This window comes from Aphidius gifuensis, linkage group LG5, assembly GCF_014905175.1.
Source record: "Aphidius gifuensis isolate YNYX2018 linkage group LG5, ASM1490517v1, whole genome shotgun sequence".
Lineage (NCBI taxonomy): Eukaryota > Metazoa > Arthropoda > Insecta > Hymenoptera > Braconidae > Aphidius > Aphidius gifuensis.
In genome coordinates, this window is record NC_057792.1 from 7,740,562 (window position 1) to 7,755,340 (window position 14,779).

General features: G+C 25.7%; 1 protein-coding gene across 3 annotated transcripts in view; it reads left to right on the forward strand.

The window, feature by feature from the left end:
- Positions 1 to 1,824: 1,824 nt before the first annotated feature.
- The window catches only part of LOC122857473 (ras-related protein Rap-2a), a 29,933-nt gene continuing 16,978 nt past the window's right edge, over positions 1,825 to 14,779 (forward strand). The window contains exons 1-2 of one of the 3 annotated variants that reach the window (XM_044159658.1): positions 1,825 to 1,948; positions 2,117 to 2,186. The gene's annotated coding sequence lies outside the window, so the exon portion shown is untranslated. Of the gene's footprint in view, positions 1,982 to 2,116; positions 2,187 to 14,779 lie in introns of all 3 variants that reach the window. The other 2 variants (XM_044159655.1, XM_044159657.1) reach the window with 2 other exon arrangements.

The window sequence follows — 14,779 nt, forward strand, 5'->3', positions numbered from 1 at the left end:
TAATAAATCCTCTTATAAAAACGAGAAATTAAGCCTAGCTTAGATTCATTCAATTGGTTCTCGCATTTAACAATGAATAATAATGATTTATTTGTTTTTAGTTATTTTTTTAATTAATTTATGTTGCTAAGTAACAACTTTTGTATTATTTTTTTCTGTGACGTTAATAAATTTAATACATTCAAGTTAATAAATGTAATAAATTCAAATTAGAAAATTTAATAAATTATTAATATTTAATATTTAATAAAGACAGAGTATCCGTTCACCTTCAGTAACGAAATTAATTGTTTGCAGCGAGCCCTGGTAGAAATTCAGTCTCATAAACGTCTAAATACTAGCTATTTTTACTAGATTCAAACTCAGATGTAGATAGTTTGTAGATTTAAAACTAGACGTTTACGATTTCTATAGAAATGGACAATTGGCTAGTCTATGGCTAGTTCACTAGTTACAGAAAAAAAAAAAATTATTATTATAATAACGCTGAGTTTCCTTATTTTTTTTTTGTACAACTGACCGGGATCGAACCTATGTACCTAGCTACCTACCTGAACTTAGTTTCTAAATGCGAGTGTATTACCCCGAAGCCAACGCGCGTGAACGTGAATGTTGGAAAATTATTGTCATTATTAAGAAATAGCTTCAATGCATTTAAGAAAACGTTATTTTTATGAATAAATTAAATAAATATAAAAAATAAAAAGATAACTTATTTATTTTTATTTTTTTTTTTTTTTATAAAGTTAAAAATTTAAACCAAGAATAAATTAATAATATTTAAATTCTATTGTCAATGAAATACAGTCACGATTTTATTTTTCATTTAATACTTGGTTTTAAAAAAAAAAAATTATTAATTAATTTTGTTTTTATTTTTTATCTAGATTTATATTTTGAGATTCATTTAACTTATTTATAAAAATATGTATTTTTTTAGATTTTTTTGGAAGGTCTTCATTAATAAAGAAAAAAATTTTCTAACTTCCATGTTAAGTTGTACAAAAAAAAAAACCATCAAAAAAATTGAAAATTAAAAATTAAAATAATCTTTCAAAAAATAAAAATAATAATTAAAAAATTATTATTAATTTAAAAATTTTATTGTTTTTATTTTGAAGCGTTTATTGTTTAATTATTTTTCGGCAACAAATCCTTTTTTCTAGTATACATTTTATAGCTTATCAATAGCTAGTTACAAGATTCAATATAACCGAACTATAGACGGAACTCTACCAATCTCGGATTTCTTTTAATGTCAGATGCTGTTTAATACGCAAAATATTTTTGCTTCTGTTCATATTATATATTATTATAAAATTTGTATGAAAAAATTATGATTGATCTGATTTTGTTTTTATAAAAATTATATATTATAATTTGTAGGTAAAATAGATATTCACTGGCCAGTTATTATCCATCGAAACTGTATACATTTTTTGGCTAGTACAAATAGCTAGTCACGAGATTCAATCTCACGAAAATGGACAAAATTCTACCAGGGAGAGATTCAATTTTTTTGAAAATTGTATGTTATACATGTGACATGTTGTAGATATTATTCGTATACTATTAATATAAATATTGATTACAAATGAAAATTAATACATGTAAAAAAATCTTGTTAGATAAATAAGAGATTCTTCAAAAAAAATGAGCAAACAATGTTCATTGATAAAGCAACATAAATCGAAACAAATAAACAAAAAAAAAAAAAATTTAAATAAAAACAAATGAAGAAATTAAAAAATCACGTAGAACGATGCATATAGTTTAACAACTCAACGTGGTTAAGCTGTAAACAAGTAGATAAAATTACCTGATGAGCTAGTTTCGTCTCTCTCACGAGCTCATTTTATTTCATTTTACCCTCAAAAATATTCAAAATATTTACAGTCAACGTGTGTTTATCTATCTATATGAAGAAATTGGAATAATATTTATTACAGTAAATAATTCAAATAATTATTAATCTCTATTTGTATGTTTTTGTAATTTTTTGTTTAGTAATTTTTAATCTTAAATATAAACTAAAAAATATGAAATTAAAAAACATTATTTCTATTTTTTTTTATTAATCAAGTATTTTTATTTTTTTATTTATTTTTGGTCAAAGATTGAAAGTGACAATTTGTGACATTCGGTTAGTCAACGGACGAGTGATAATTTAAAAAATATTTTTCCAAGTAAGTACTTTATTTATAATAAAATATATATGTTAGTTTTGTTGTTATTATATCATTATTATTTTTGATGAATATTCCATATCCAGTAAATGTGATAGCACTTCGTGTGCCAAGAAAATGTTATTAGCCTCATGCAAAATGAAACTTTTATGCTCTTTTTTTATGCTATTATATATCTATGTATACGTATATTATTGACTATTCATATCATCCCCATACTCTCAACGTTTGCATATAATTTTTAACTTGATAGTTTTTGTGTATTATAAATTAACTATACTCACTGCAGTTGTAAGCTTTTTTTTTCATTGCTTATCATTTTACAGCTTATTATGTTTTCTTTATTCAACTTTTTTACTTGTAAAAATTGTTATATTACTATACATGAAAAATTTATGATAGAGTAAAACTAAATATACTACTGAATAGTTTTCTAGAATCTAAAAATTTTATTGATAAGACTTTATTCTTCTATTGTTGAAATGTTACAATTCATATTTCAATATGATCAATTTTCTAAATATTAATCAATGATTCAAAAAGTTTTTAGATTTAAAAATACAAATGAAATTTGTTGAATTTCAAAAAGTATGTAGTAGTTTCATACTTTATATATATACCCAATACAAGTACCTTAAAATTTATTAAAGATATATAAACTAAATTAAAACTATAAGAAATTTTTATCGAATAAAATTAATTTTAAATAAACTCATAACAATGATTAATTAATCAAATATGACCATTTGAATTTTAGAATCTAAATAAAATTAAAATGAGGGTTGAAATTCTCAACAGTAATTAGTACCCACTGTTGAAGCTATTAAAAAATTAAAGTAATTTTATTCGATAAAAATTAGCAAATATTATTTTATGTTCAACGAGTTTGGTTTGAATTATTTTCATCAATTACTAGGATTTTGACGTAGATATATTATCGATCTATAAAAATAATAAATTACTATATAAGAATAATAGGACGCCCTATCAATGCTAGACATACGTGGTTACCTTTCTCATCATACAGTATTTTAAATAACTTGAAAAGGGAAAAAAACCTTTTACCTGGAAATCATCAAAAGATAAACTAAAAAAATAGATGAGTTATTCCTTTTTTTGAACGCAAAGAAAAATTTCATTTATGAAAAATTCGTTTTGATTTCGATTATTATTCTAATATTTAAAAACTAAAAAAATTTATATTATATTCTAGACAGAGATCATATTTTCAATTCAAGAGAAAATTTATCAATTTGCCAATTTTTTGAGGGACATGTGGGGGTAAAATTTACAAAGAAAACAGGCAATATTTCATGTCTATTTAATATTATAGAAACCGCACTAAAATATTAGAAACGAATAGATAATTAATAGCCAATAAAATTTAACGAATGTCATATGCAGACACGTTTAATATATATATATAATAATAGAAAGTATACAATGTTATCGAAGACAGTTGATGTCAATATGTCAAAGGATTATGTATGTCCATATAAAATCGATTGAAGCATGTTTATATTGATGCAACACCGAGTATATATCTATATTGTTGCTATATACGCAAATCTATGATTTCTTTTGAGAACCCGGGTAAAAATCATTATGTCTCTCGGAGATATTTGAGAGATCTCTGAAATGTCTCTTAGTCAAGTCTCGTTTGTGGCACGATCCGAGACTTGGCTGAGAGACTATGTTAAAGTCTCTATAAAATCTTTGTCTCTAATAAATCTTTCTTTGAAAAATAATTATGTTCTCGGAGATATTAGAGACTGTGTTAAAGTCTCTACAAAATCTAAAAAAAATAAAGAAACTATATAAAAAATAAAAAAGCGATATCATATAAATTAAGCCGTATTGATTATAAATTTACAATAATTTTAATAAATTCTAAATTCTAAAATCTCCGTCTCTAATAAATCTTTCTTTGAAAAATAATTATGTCTCTCGGAGATATTAGAGAGATCTCTGAAATGTCTCTCAGTCAAGTCTTGTTTTCAGCATGATCCGAGACTTGGCTGAGAGACTATGTTAAAGTCTCTATAAAATCTTTGTCTCTAATAAATCTTTCTTTGAAAAATAATTATGTCTCTCGGAGATATTAGAGAGACTGTGTTAAAGTCTCTACAAAATCTAAAAAAAATAAAGAAACTATATAAAAAATAAAAAAGCGATATCATATAAATTAAGCCGTATTGATTATAAATTTACAATAATTTTAATAAACTCAAAATTCATCTAAAACATAAATTTTATTGTAAAAAAAAATTAACCAATCAATAATAATAAATGAATTAAAAAAAAAATATTACATTTTTTTTTTTTTATCAATCTACAAACAAGTATTTTTTATTTTTAAAGTACACTTTTAGATTTATTATGTTATAAAATTCATGGGTTTAATTGCCTACATTTTTTTTCTACCAGATTTTTCTTAGGAGAGACAAAGATATTATAGAGACTTTAACATAGTCTCTCAGCCAAGTCTCGGATCGTGCCACAAACGAGACTTGACTAAGAGACATTTCAGAGATCTCTCAAATATCTCCGAGAGACATAATGATTTTTACCCGGGAAACAAAAAGCATGTTAACATAATTAATTATTATAATAATTATACGGTATTGAAACTTGAGGTCACATATTAATTTTGGACAAACCTAAATGAACCCTTTGATCATGCCAATATTTATACTTATAATGGGTATTATGCTTTAAAAGTAAACCGAAAAAAAAGGATAAAATATAATAAGAAAACACAAACAAAACAAAATAAGAATTAAATTCGACTCAATCAATTTCATTGAATTGGGAAATACTGAAATTCATTTAGACAACGATAGTTTAATGGTATAATTAGGAAAAATTTAAGATTTGTTGAATGAAATCGAAGTAGGTCATGTGGCTTTGAGATGGTAAGATTTTATAAGATGAAATAGAAAAATGATGAAATGAATATGTGAGAATAAGAGTTGAAAAAAATCAAATACATACATGAAGTCAGGATTCAATAGTGGCGACGATTATATGAGGGATGAATAGGAATAAAGATCTTTTTTAATACTACTTATTTTTTTAGTTGACTTCAAAAGTAATAAAAAAAAAAAAAAAATTTATGTCTTACTACTTATTTCCACAATATATATAAATATATATATGCTACACATATTATACTTATATACGAGGGTCAAAAAATTATTTGCATCATAATCATCGCATCTTAGAAAAATATCTCCCCATATAAAAAAATTTACTGATGCGTTAACGTCATGATTTTATCTTTTAAAGAGCATTCAATGCATACCAACTGTATGAAATATAGTTTTTAGATAAAAAATTGTTAGCATAGAAAAAAAAAAGTAAATAAAGTTGATTGGAAAAAAAATAAGGCAGGATCAATAGATTCATATTGTTGATAAGATTAGATATTGAAATTTTTCGATAAAATGTTTCAATTAAAAATTGACAAATAAAAGTCTAAAAATAGAATTTGCATGAAAAAAATCAATTATTAAACTCGAAGTTTATTAATTTTTTAAATTCTGATGAATCATCATCGTCATGGAACATAAATGTGATGCCACGATAAGACGATATGACTATACGATATGGGGTTTCAAAACTTTTTTGTTTATTTATATTTAAACTTTTTAAATATTCAAAACCATGCGTTTAAAATAGTACCAAGAGAACTTAACTGTACAATTATTCAATAACTTAGGAAAAATAATAAAAAAAGTAAGAGATAAACATCGAGGGCAGAGTTTATCTAGGAAAATTATCTGTAAAAAAATCTGTAGAATTTTATTGCGGACAAAAAGAATCTTCAATGGAAAGAGAAAAAAATAGTTTTCATGGTTTTCTTTTTGTTTTTATTATGTATAGTCAATGCATGCGTGCAAATATCGATCGGTTTTACAACATCTGCGTTAAAATTAATTCAATCCATGTTTCAGGTACTACGTACAATAGTTTTTATATGTATACCAGCATATTTTGTAAATTAAATTATTTCATATATAGTCACATCAGGTAGTGAATCTTTATTCTTTTTAATTCACGGTAATCTAGATAAATAAATGAATAAATATAACAACATCAAAGAAATCATAAGATTATTTTCGTTCAAAAACGCTAATCAAAATTGAAATGATAAGGAAAAAGTTAAAACATGGAGAACAACATATTATTGTAGGAATGTGTAATATAATTATAAATATATACAATTGCATATTCAAACAATTATTGGTGACATAAATTGTTGTTCTACACAAGATTTGAATCGCCAAAAAAACTAAGTAAACATGAGTGTTTAAAAACAAAGCGCAAACAGCATGCGGGCATTTTTTTTTCATTGCTCACTTGACAAAACTCAATAGTTTTTTTACATATATGTTATAACATGTCCAATTATGGTCGGTGAAAAAACAAAACATCGCTGATTTTCGTGTAAATATTATTAAACTGACAAGAGTAAATCAATGGGTGCAGAAAATAATTTTTGTACCCGGGTAGGAATTGCCAAGACTTACAACACGGCCAAGTCTTGTCCTAATAATGGCAGCCAATGCTTGGCAGCCAATCGTGCGCCATCCATGGGCCAAGGCTTGGCTGACTCATGGCTGGTTATTTGCTTACCAAGGCTTGTATTCCAATGCTTGGCCTACCATTGGTTGAGGCCAGCTCTTATCAAGCCATTTATCGGCCGAGTCTTGGTAAATTGTTGGGTGGCCAAGACTCGAAACAGATGATTAAGCCAAGGCTTGGCTCATTAAGGGCTGGCCAGCCATTGATCGACCGTTCATTGGCCAAGTCTTGGTTTATTATTGGGCGGCCAAGACTGGAAACAAATGATTGAGCCAAGTGAGTAAGGCTCTGGAGTTTCAACTAGGAGGTCCCGTGTTCAAGTCCTGGTGAAGTCAAGTATTTATGGTGTAGTTTTTTCAGTCAAATAAATTATTAATTATGTAATTAAAAAAATTAAATTGTTTAAACAATTAAAAAAATTTTTTTTTTTATAAAATTATTAAATTTTTGGGAGTCTTGGCCGAGTATTGGCAGCCAATGCTTGGCCGAGTATTGGTAGCCAAGCTTAAATTGGTGTCAATCCCCAAGCCTGGTGCAAGCACTGACCAAGAGTGGTAGTGGTAGTGTTGCCAAGACTTGGCAACATTTTGCCAGGCTTGGCCCAATGCTTGGCCATGTTGTTTTCTCCTTCACGGGTACACGTGTCTATAAGCAGTTTTAATATATCTATTGATACATGTTTAAAACCTATATGAATAATGATAAAACAACTGATTTTTATTTATTTATTTATTCTACGTTTTGTTTCATTACGAGCTTTCAGAATAAAATATTTCATAAATCCTAAAATTACATTGCAGATATTTTTTCTAATAGTTAATTTATTCTGAAAATTCTGTTAAACTTTTGTAGAAATTAATAAAACTTTGCTGAATGGTTTTACCAACATTTGATGAACAAGTGATTATTTAGAAAGAAAATTTTCCCCTAGAGTCAAAAGGTGATAGATGAGCTTATAGCGAAAAAGAGAAAAACTATTTTTTTTTCACTGATAATTACTTTCTCAATTAAGATCTTGAAGAAAGTGTATACTTCATGAAAAACAAATAAAAATTCAGATATATATGTTATACAGACACTGTTAAAACTCATCATAAATTTCAAGCATATTTCAACTACATCATATTACATATTACATTTCCAGTTTTTTTTATGTGCTGTAAACTGAAATCAACGAACTGTTCAGTATATTTACATTTCAAAAACTCGAATTTTAACGTAAATTTTATTTAAAAATCAACTACCGTATACTAGAAATTCACAGTATTATCTGTAATACTTGAATTTTACAGTACATTTTTAAAGAATGTACATAAAAAATATACATTATAAAATAACATAACATAAAATTTCATGCACATTTCTAGTACGTCATGCAATAAACATATACTAAATTACAGTAATGAACATTAAATTTCAAGTTTCGGTACTTTTTGTGTACTGTCCGGTGATATCCAGTGTGAAGTAATAATGTTTGAAAATTAGTAGAAATAATTTTCCAGTTCTGTGCATCAAAATTCTAGCATTTTACATTAAAATTACTGTACAGAAATAAAAAATTTTATTCGTTAAATTTCTTTAATCTTCCTACAAGACAAAAAAATCATGACAAATATTTCAAGAAACTTCAACTCACACACTGTAGAAAAAAAATTCTACATTTGATAACAAAACTTCTTGAAAAAAGAATTTTCGTTCTAGGAAATTGAGGGTCTGGATGCAATAACACGTCGAGCGCTCGAAGTCAAGAAAATGCTATATTGCTGTGGGTGGAAAATAAGAAAAATTAAAATTGAAAAATTAAAAAAAAAAAAAAATACAGTCGTCGATAAAATTAAAAATACATGTTTTTCTCCAAATATACTTTTTTATATGATAATTAGTTTACGGGATAAAAAATAAAAACGAAATTTTTTTTTTTGAAAAAAATATTTTTTTTTAATCATATAACTCGAGACAACTTCTTTAAAAAGTAATAAATTGACTTGAAATTTTGACTGTAGCTTCATTATAAGCTACTGATTGCAACAGTATAATAAAAAAACTCATTTATTCATATTGTTTAATTTTTATTATATGATTATTTAATGTCGAGAAAAAATTCAATTTGTCTAACTTTGAATGAAAAAAGAGTCGGAGAAATTTAAAAATTGAGTATCTTGTCAGTGGCAATATTGTTGAGCAGTATATCAAGAAGTTTTTTTACAAATTTTCAGATATTTTTAATAATTATTTACTGAGTTATTAATTTAACAACAAATTGCGAGCTGCCGTTAGGGCTATGTATGCGTGATCGTCAGCCCCCTCTCTCGCGAACGCGTATATCCATATAAATACAAACAGTATACGCGCAATTTTTTTTTAATTTTTCAATTTTAATTTTTCTTATTTTCCACCCACAGCAACATAGCATTTTCTTGACTTCGAGCGCTCGACGTGTTATTGCATCCAGACCCTCAATTTTTAAAAACTAATTAGTTTTGAAAGAAGAAAAAAAGTTCTTGTTATACATGGAAAACTTCTTGTTAAAAGACAAAAAAATTCTTGAAATATGACAGATTTAGATTTGAAATGAAACTAAATTAGTTTTGAAAAAAGAAAAATTGTTCTTGTAATGATAATAAAACTTCTTGAAATAAATACAAAAAAGGTCTTGAATTTAGACGCATGCTTCTTAAAAAAAAATCTTTTTGTTCTCACTTCAAGAACAACAGTTCTAAATTTTAGAACAAGGCTTCTTGGAAATAATCAAGTTGTGTCTTAAATTGAGAACAAATAGATTTCTATCAAGTGAAAATTAGATTTAATTCAAGAAGTAAATTACTACTGATTTAAATAAAAAAAAACTTATTTATTCAACGTTACTTTTGTTAATTAACAGAATTACAGTTCAACTTTAAATTGTGAACAATGTTTTTTTTCCTAAACTAATAACCTATGAGGGGATACGAACCCTTGACCGACGCAAACCCCGATTTCTTAAACCTAAGTACTTTCCCACCGAGCCACGAGCATAAGCATGCTCATAAAGCTCATAAAGCTCATAAAGCATGACAGTTAAGAAGAAAGATTAAGTCATATTCGAATTAAAAAACTAAAGTTTAATAACAAATACTTACGAAAAACTGAAAAACTAAAATTAAAAAAATTTAATAGAAAACTTATCTTCAGTCGGTATTTATTTTTTATATTATTATCATATTATTATTGAAGTAATACTACCATCGAAAAAGAATATTTTACTATGTCTTATAAGTTGTCTTATGATATATGTAAAAAAAAATATAAGCAAAACATTATATTTTCGACTTGTTAACAAAATTAGCTTTAATTTGAAAATGACTTATTTTTTTTGTTAAAGTCATGCTTTATGAGAACAGAAATTTTCGTCCTGTCGCGTACATGCGCTCATGGCTCGGTGGGAAAGTCGTTAGGTTTATAAGATATCGTGGTTTATTACTAATATTATATTGATATTATTATTATTGATGATATTTTTGAAATTATTATTTTATTTATACTATGGTTATATATGCAGTGCCGTAACAAGGGCAAGAGGGGAAAACGCCTGTGTAAAGGCGCAATTAGAAGCGCGTCACAAGAAAAAAAATATTCTTTTTTAAACAATAAAAAAAAAATTATATTTTCAGGAAAGAAATTGACTACTGTCATTTATGATCATTCAGATATTACATAAACATGATTGTCTTTCTAAATTTTGAAGTTAATCGTCCTCATTATTGTCATTTGTCATTTAGAGACGATCGTGCTAAAACAATATTAAAAATGCAAAATAAGACGTAAAATAAAAAATATACTTAATAATTTGAATTGAAATTTTTTTTTGTTTCTTCTGACAACGGCCAAGACACGATCCTCTATACTCTAAAATTCTACCTAATTCTACCTATCACTAACATCGTACTATAACCGACTTAACCAGTAACGCAGGTTAACATGGACCGATTTTTATTCTGCTTGTATTGACTATATATGCCAACGGTTTGCCTATCCTTTTTTTAATTGACATAAATTGAGATGATTATGGCAAATGGCTGAGAAATTAATTCAGATTACGAATTTATTTATTTGGTCACATCCTTTTCTTAGCAACATTTGCCATAATTAATTAATGAAAAAGCTATTGCCAAATATTGCTGAGGAAAGAATGTATCACCAAATATATTATTTCCTAGTCTAAATGAATTCTTTAGCTATTTTAGACAATAATTTCAATTTATGATAGGAGATATTGCTAAGGAATTAATTTAGACTAGGAATTAATATATTTGGTTACATTCTTTCCCTAGATACATTTGCCATAATTAATTAATCAAAAAGCTATTGGTGACTGTTGCTAAAGATTGGATGTAACCAAATAAATTATTTCATTATCTAGATCAATTTCTCTGCAATGGTTTCTATAATACAATAGAATCATTGTGTCAAATTGATTGTATCTTCAATAGACTTCGATGACATCATAGATGAATTTTCCAGCGACAACGCCAGAAGACAAAAACTGTTTTGATTTTCTAATGATCTATTCTTCATCTATAGGTATCACTTTTAAAATATTTTGTCTTCTATATTAATATCCACAACAATTTTTATTTAAAAAATAAAATAATTTCAGTATATTCTGGCGGTTTTGCTTGTTATATATATTATTGTTAAATACACCTAACAAATGATTCCTTTTTTATATATTATATCGATAAAAATAGGGCGCAAAATATAATTTTGCCCAGGGCGCAAAAATTCCTTGTTACGGCACTGTATATATGAATAATATTATTATAAATAATAACTCCAATAATATCATAATATTAACAATAATATCAATATAATATTAGTAGTAATATCGATGGTATCAATTATATCGTTGCATTAAAGGATAAAGGGCGTGAGTACCAAAAACGTCAATTTTAAAGGAAAAAAAGCGTAAGTGCAAATTTATAAATTTTCGGGTTTTTCATCTAATTTTAATATTTAAAAAAAAGGGAAAATGGGCTTAACAACCTTTGATAAAGGATAAAGGGCGTATGTCCAAGGATTCACGCCTTTTTTCCGTTATCAAAATAATTTTTGATAGAAGATGAAGGGCGTATTTTCAATTTTATTCGAAATTTATTTAATGGCAGGATTTTTTAAATTATTGATTGTTTACTGATAATTATAAATAATTTATTATTAATAAGGAAAACATAAAAATAATTACAAATCTTCATCTTTTATTAAAAATGATTTTGAGAATGGAAAAAAGGCGTAAGTCCCTGAACATACGCCCTTTTTTTTCAGAAAAAAAAAAATGTGTGTGTTAGCAGTACGCGCGAGGGAAGTGAAACTTCTTTCGCAGTCTGTCAAGATATTTGTAACGACTTTAATAATATCAACAATCAATTAATTAGTGATGATATTATTAATATTGATAAAGTTCATGGTATAAATGATATCAATATGATATTTATAATAATAATATCAATCATATCGTTAATATTCAAAATATAAATATTGATAATATTATCAATATTATATCGTTATTGATATTGTTATTATTATTATACACGTATTATAAATTTGATATTATTAAAATTATTATCAATATTATCATTATTTATACAACGAATATATATAAATAATAATAATAATAACAATAATTTAAATAATATTATAAATTATTAACAATATTATTGATATTAATAACAATATCTATAATAATAATATCCGAAATATAAATACTAATAATTACTAATATTTATATTTGAATATTAATCATTAGTATCATTATTATTCTTATTATTATTATTATTAATATTATATCGATATTAATAATATTAATATCAATGATTTTATTATTATCGATGATATCATTGAAATTATTATTGTTATTATAATGGATACTATGAATGAATATATATATTAATAGTATTATTAATAACAATCACTTCAATAATATTATCCAGAATAATAATGACAATAATAATTTTAATAACATTATAAATTAGAAATAATATCAATATATATTAGTCATAATATGAATAATATTAATTATATTAATAATAACATTTATAATAATAATATTTGAAACATGAATACTAATAATTATTAATATTTATACTTGAATATTAATGTCAGTATTGATCTTATCATTATCAATATTATTATTATTATGATTAATATGATTCATACCATTGATATTATTACTAATATTATTATAAATAATAATAATTTCAATAATATTATCAAGAATAATAATATCAATTTAATATTAGTAATAATATCAATGGTATTCATCTGATTCATAATAATTATATCGATATTAAGAATAAAATAATAATTATAATAATTATATTAATAATATTAATATACTAATAATAATTTTCAATTGAGAAAATTCATTTATAATTTTTTGATTCATCATTTTTATAAACGCTGCAAACCGATCAGCTACACTATTGGCAACGCACACACACACACGCACACACATTTATTCAAAACATATCTTCTTTCTCGCTCGTAGCCACTTACTCACTCACTATTAGTTATATGTGTCAACGCTTGCTCGGTCTGAGCGTTCGCTTGCGCCGAGCGTTCGCTTGCTCCGAGCGTTACATGGCCGACACACTATTTTTTTTTTCACTACCCTGCGTAAAGAAGTTTCACTTCGAAAATTCCCAAAAATAACACTTACGCCCTTTTTCCATTAATGTGACGATATAAATAATAAAATTTATAATAATAATATTCGAAATATAAATACTAATAATTATTATTAACTAATAATATTTATATTTGAATATTATTGTCAGTATTAATATCATTATTATTATTATTCAGCGTGACATGCAACTACATCGAAAGAAGTTTTACTTCCCCCGCGCGTACTCGCAACACGCCAATTTTTTTTTATTTAAATCAGTAGTAGTTTACTTCTTGAATTGAATCTAATTTTGACTTGATAGAAATCTTTTGTTCTCAATTTAAGACACAACTTGATTATTTCCAAGAAGCCTTGTTCTAAAATTTAGAACTGTTGTTCTTGAAGTGAGAACAAAAAGATTTTTTTTTAAGAAGCATGCGTCTAAATTCAAGACCTTTTTTGCATTTATTTCAAGAAGTTTTATTATAATTACAAGAACAATTTTTCTTTTTTCAAAACTAATTTAGTTTCATTTCAAGTCTAAATCTGTCATGTTTCAAGAATTTCTTTGTCTTTTAACAAGAAGTTTTCCATTCATAACAAGAACTTTTTTTCTTTTTTTAAAACTAAAAATTTTCTAGAACAAAAGTTCTATCTGGTAGAACTTTTTTTTTCAGTGCGAGCCACTCCGATGGTACGTCGGTAGAGCTTTCTGTTCAGTAATCTGAACGTTGGCAAATTAATCCAGATCTGATTCGATCTAGTCAAATTTGTCGATTTTTCCTAGACATACGATTTTCTGTAAAACCTGAGTTATATAAAATAATATGCTATCATCAGGGCTACAAAGTTCAGTAGATTTTCGGCGAAGTATCATTTTATTAATGCATTAGTGTGAAATGAAACAAATGATATAGTACTAGTATGTCAAATGAGTAGCATTGTACGTACGTGAATAGTACTGTTGATTAGCTGAGTTGAGTTTAAGGATTCCGCAGATAATAAATGATGAAATATTTTATATTGTAAAAGCAATTTATTCAACATGTGTTCTGCTGAGTTGTATAAAAAAGTAGAAGAACGAGAAGATGAAAGCCCGTTATAATCATGGCTTGGTCTACGAGAAAATATATTGGGAAGTAACATGGAGGCATAACTACCACGTGAGCTAAAAAACGTAGCCGCTCAGAGGATACCAAATTCAAAGTTTTACATTGAAAAGAATTGGGTGTCTGCATTAACAAATTATATAATCCGTTATTAATAAAGTATCTAATACTCGTAGAAATAAAAACAAAAGTTAAAAGATAGACAACACAATGGGAAATTATTTTATGTTATTTGCTTTATTATTGATTATTTG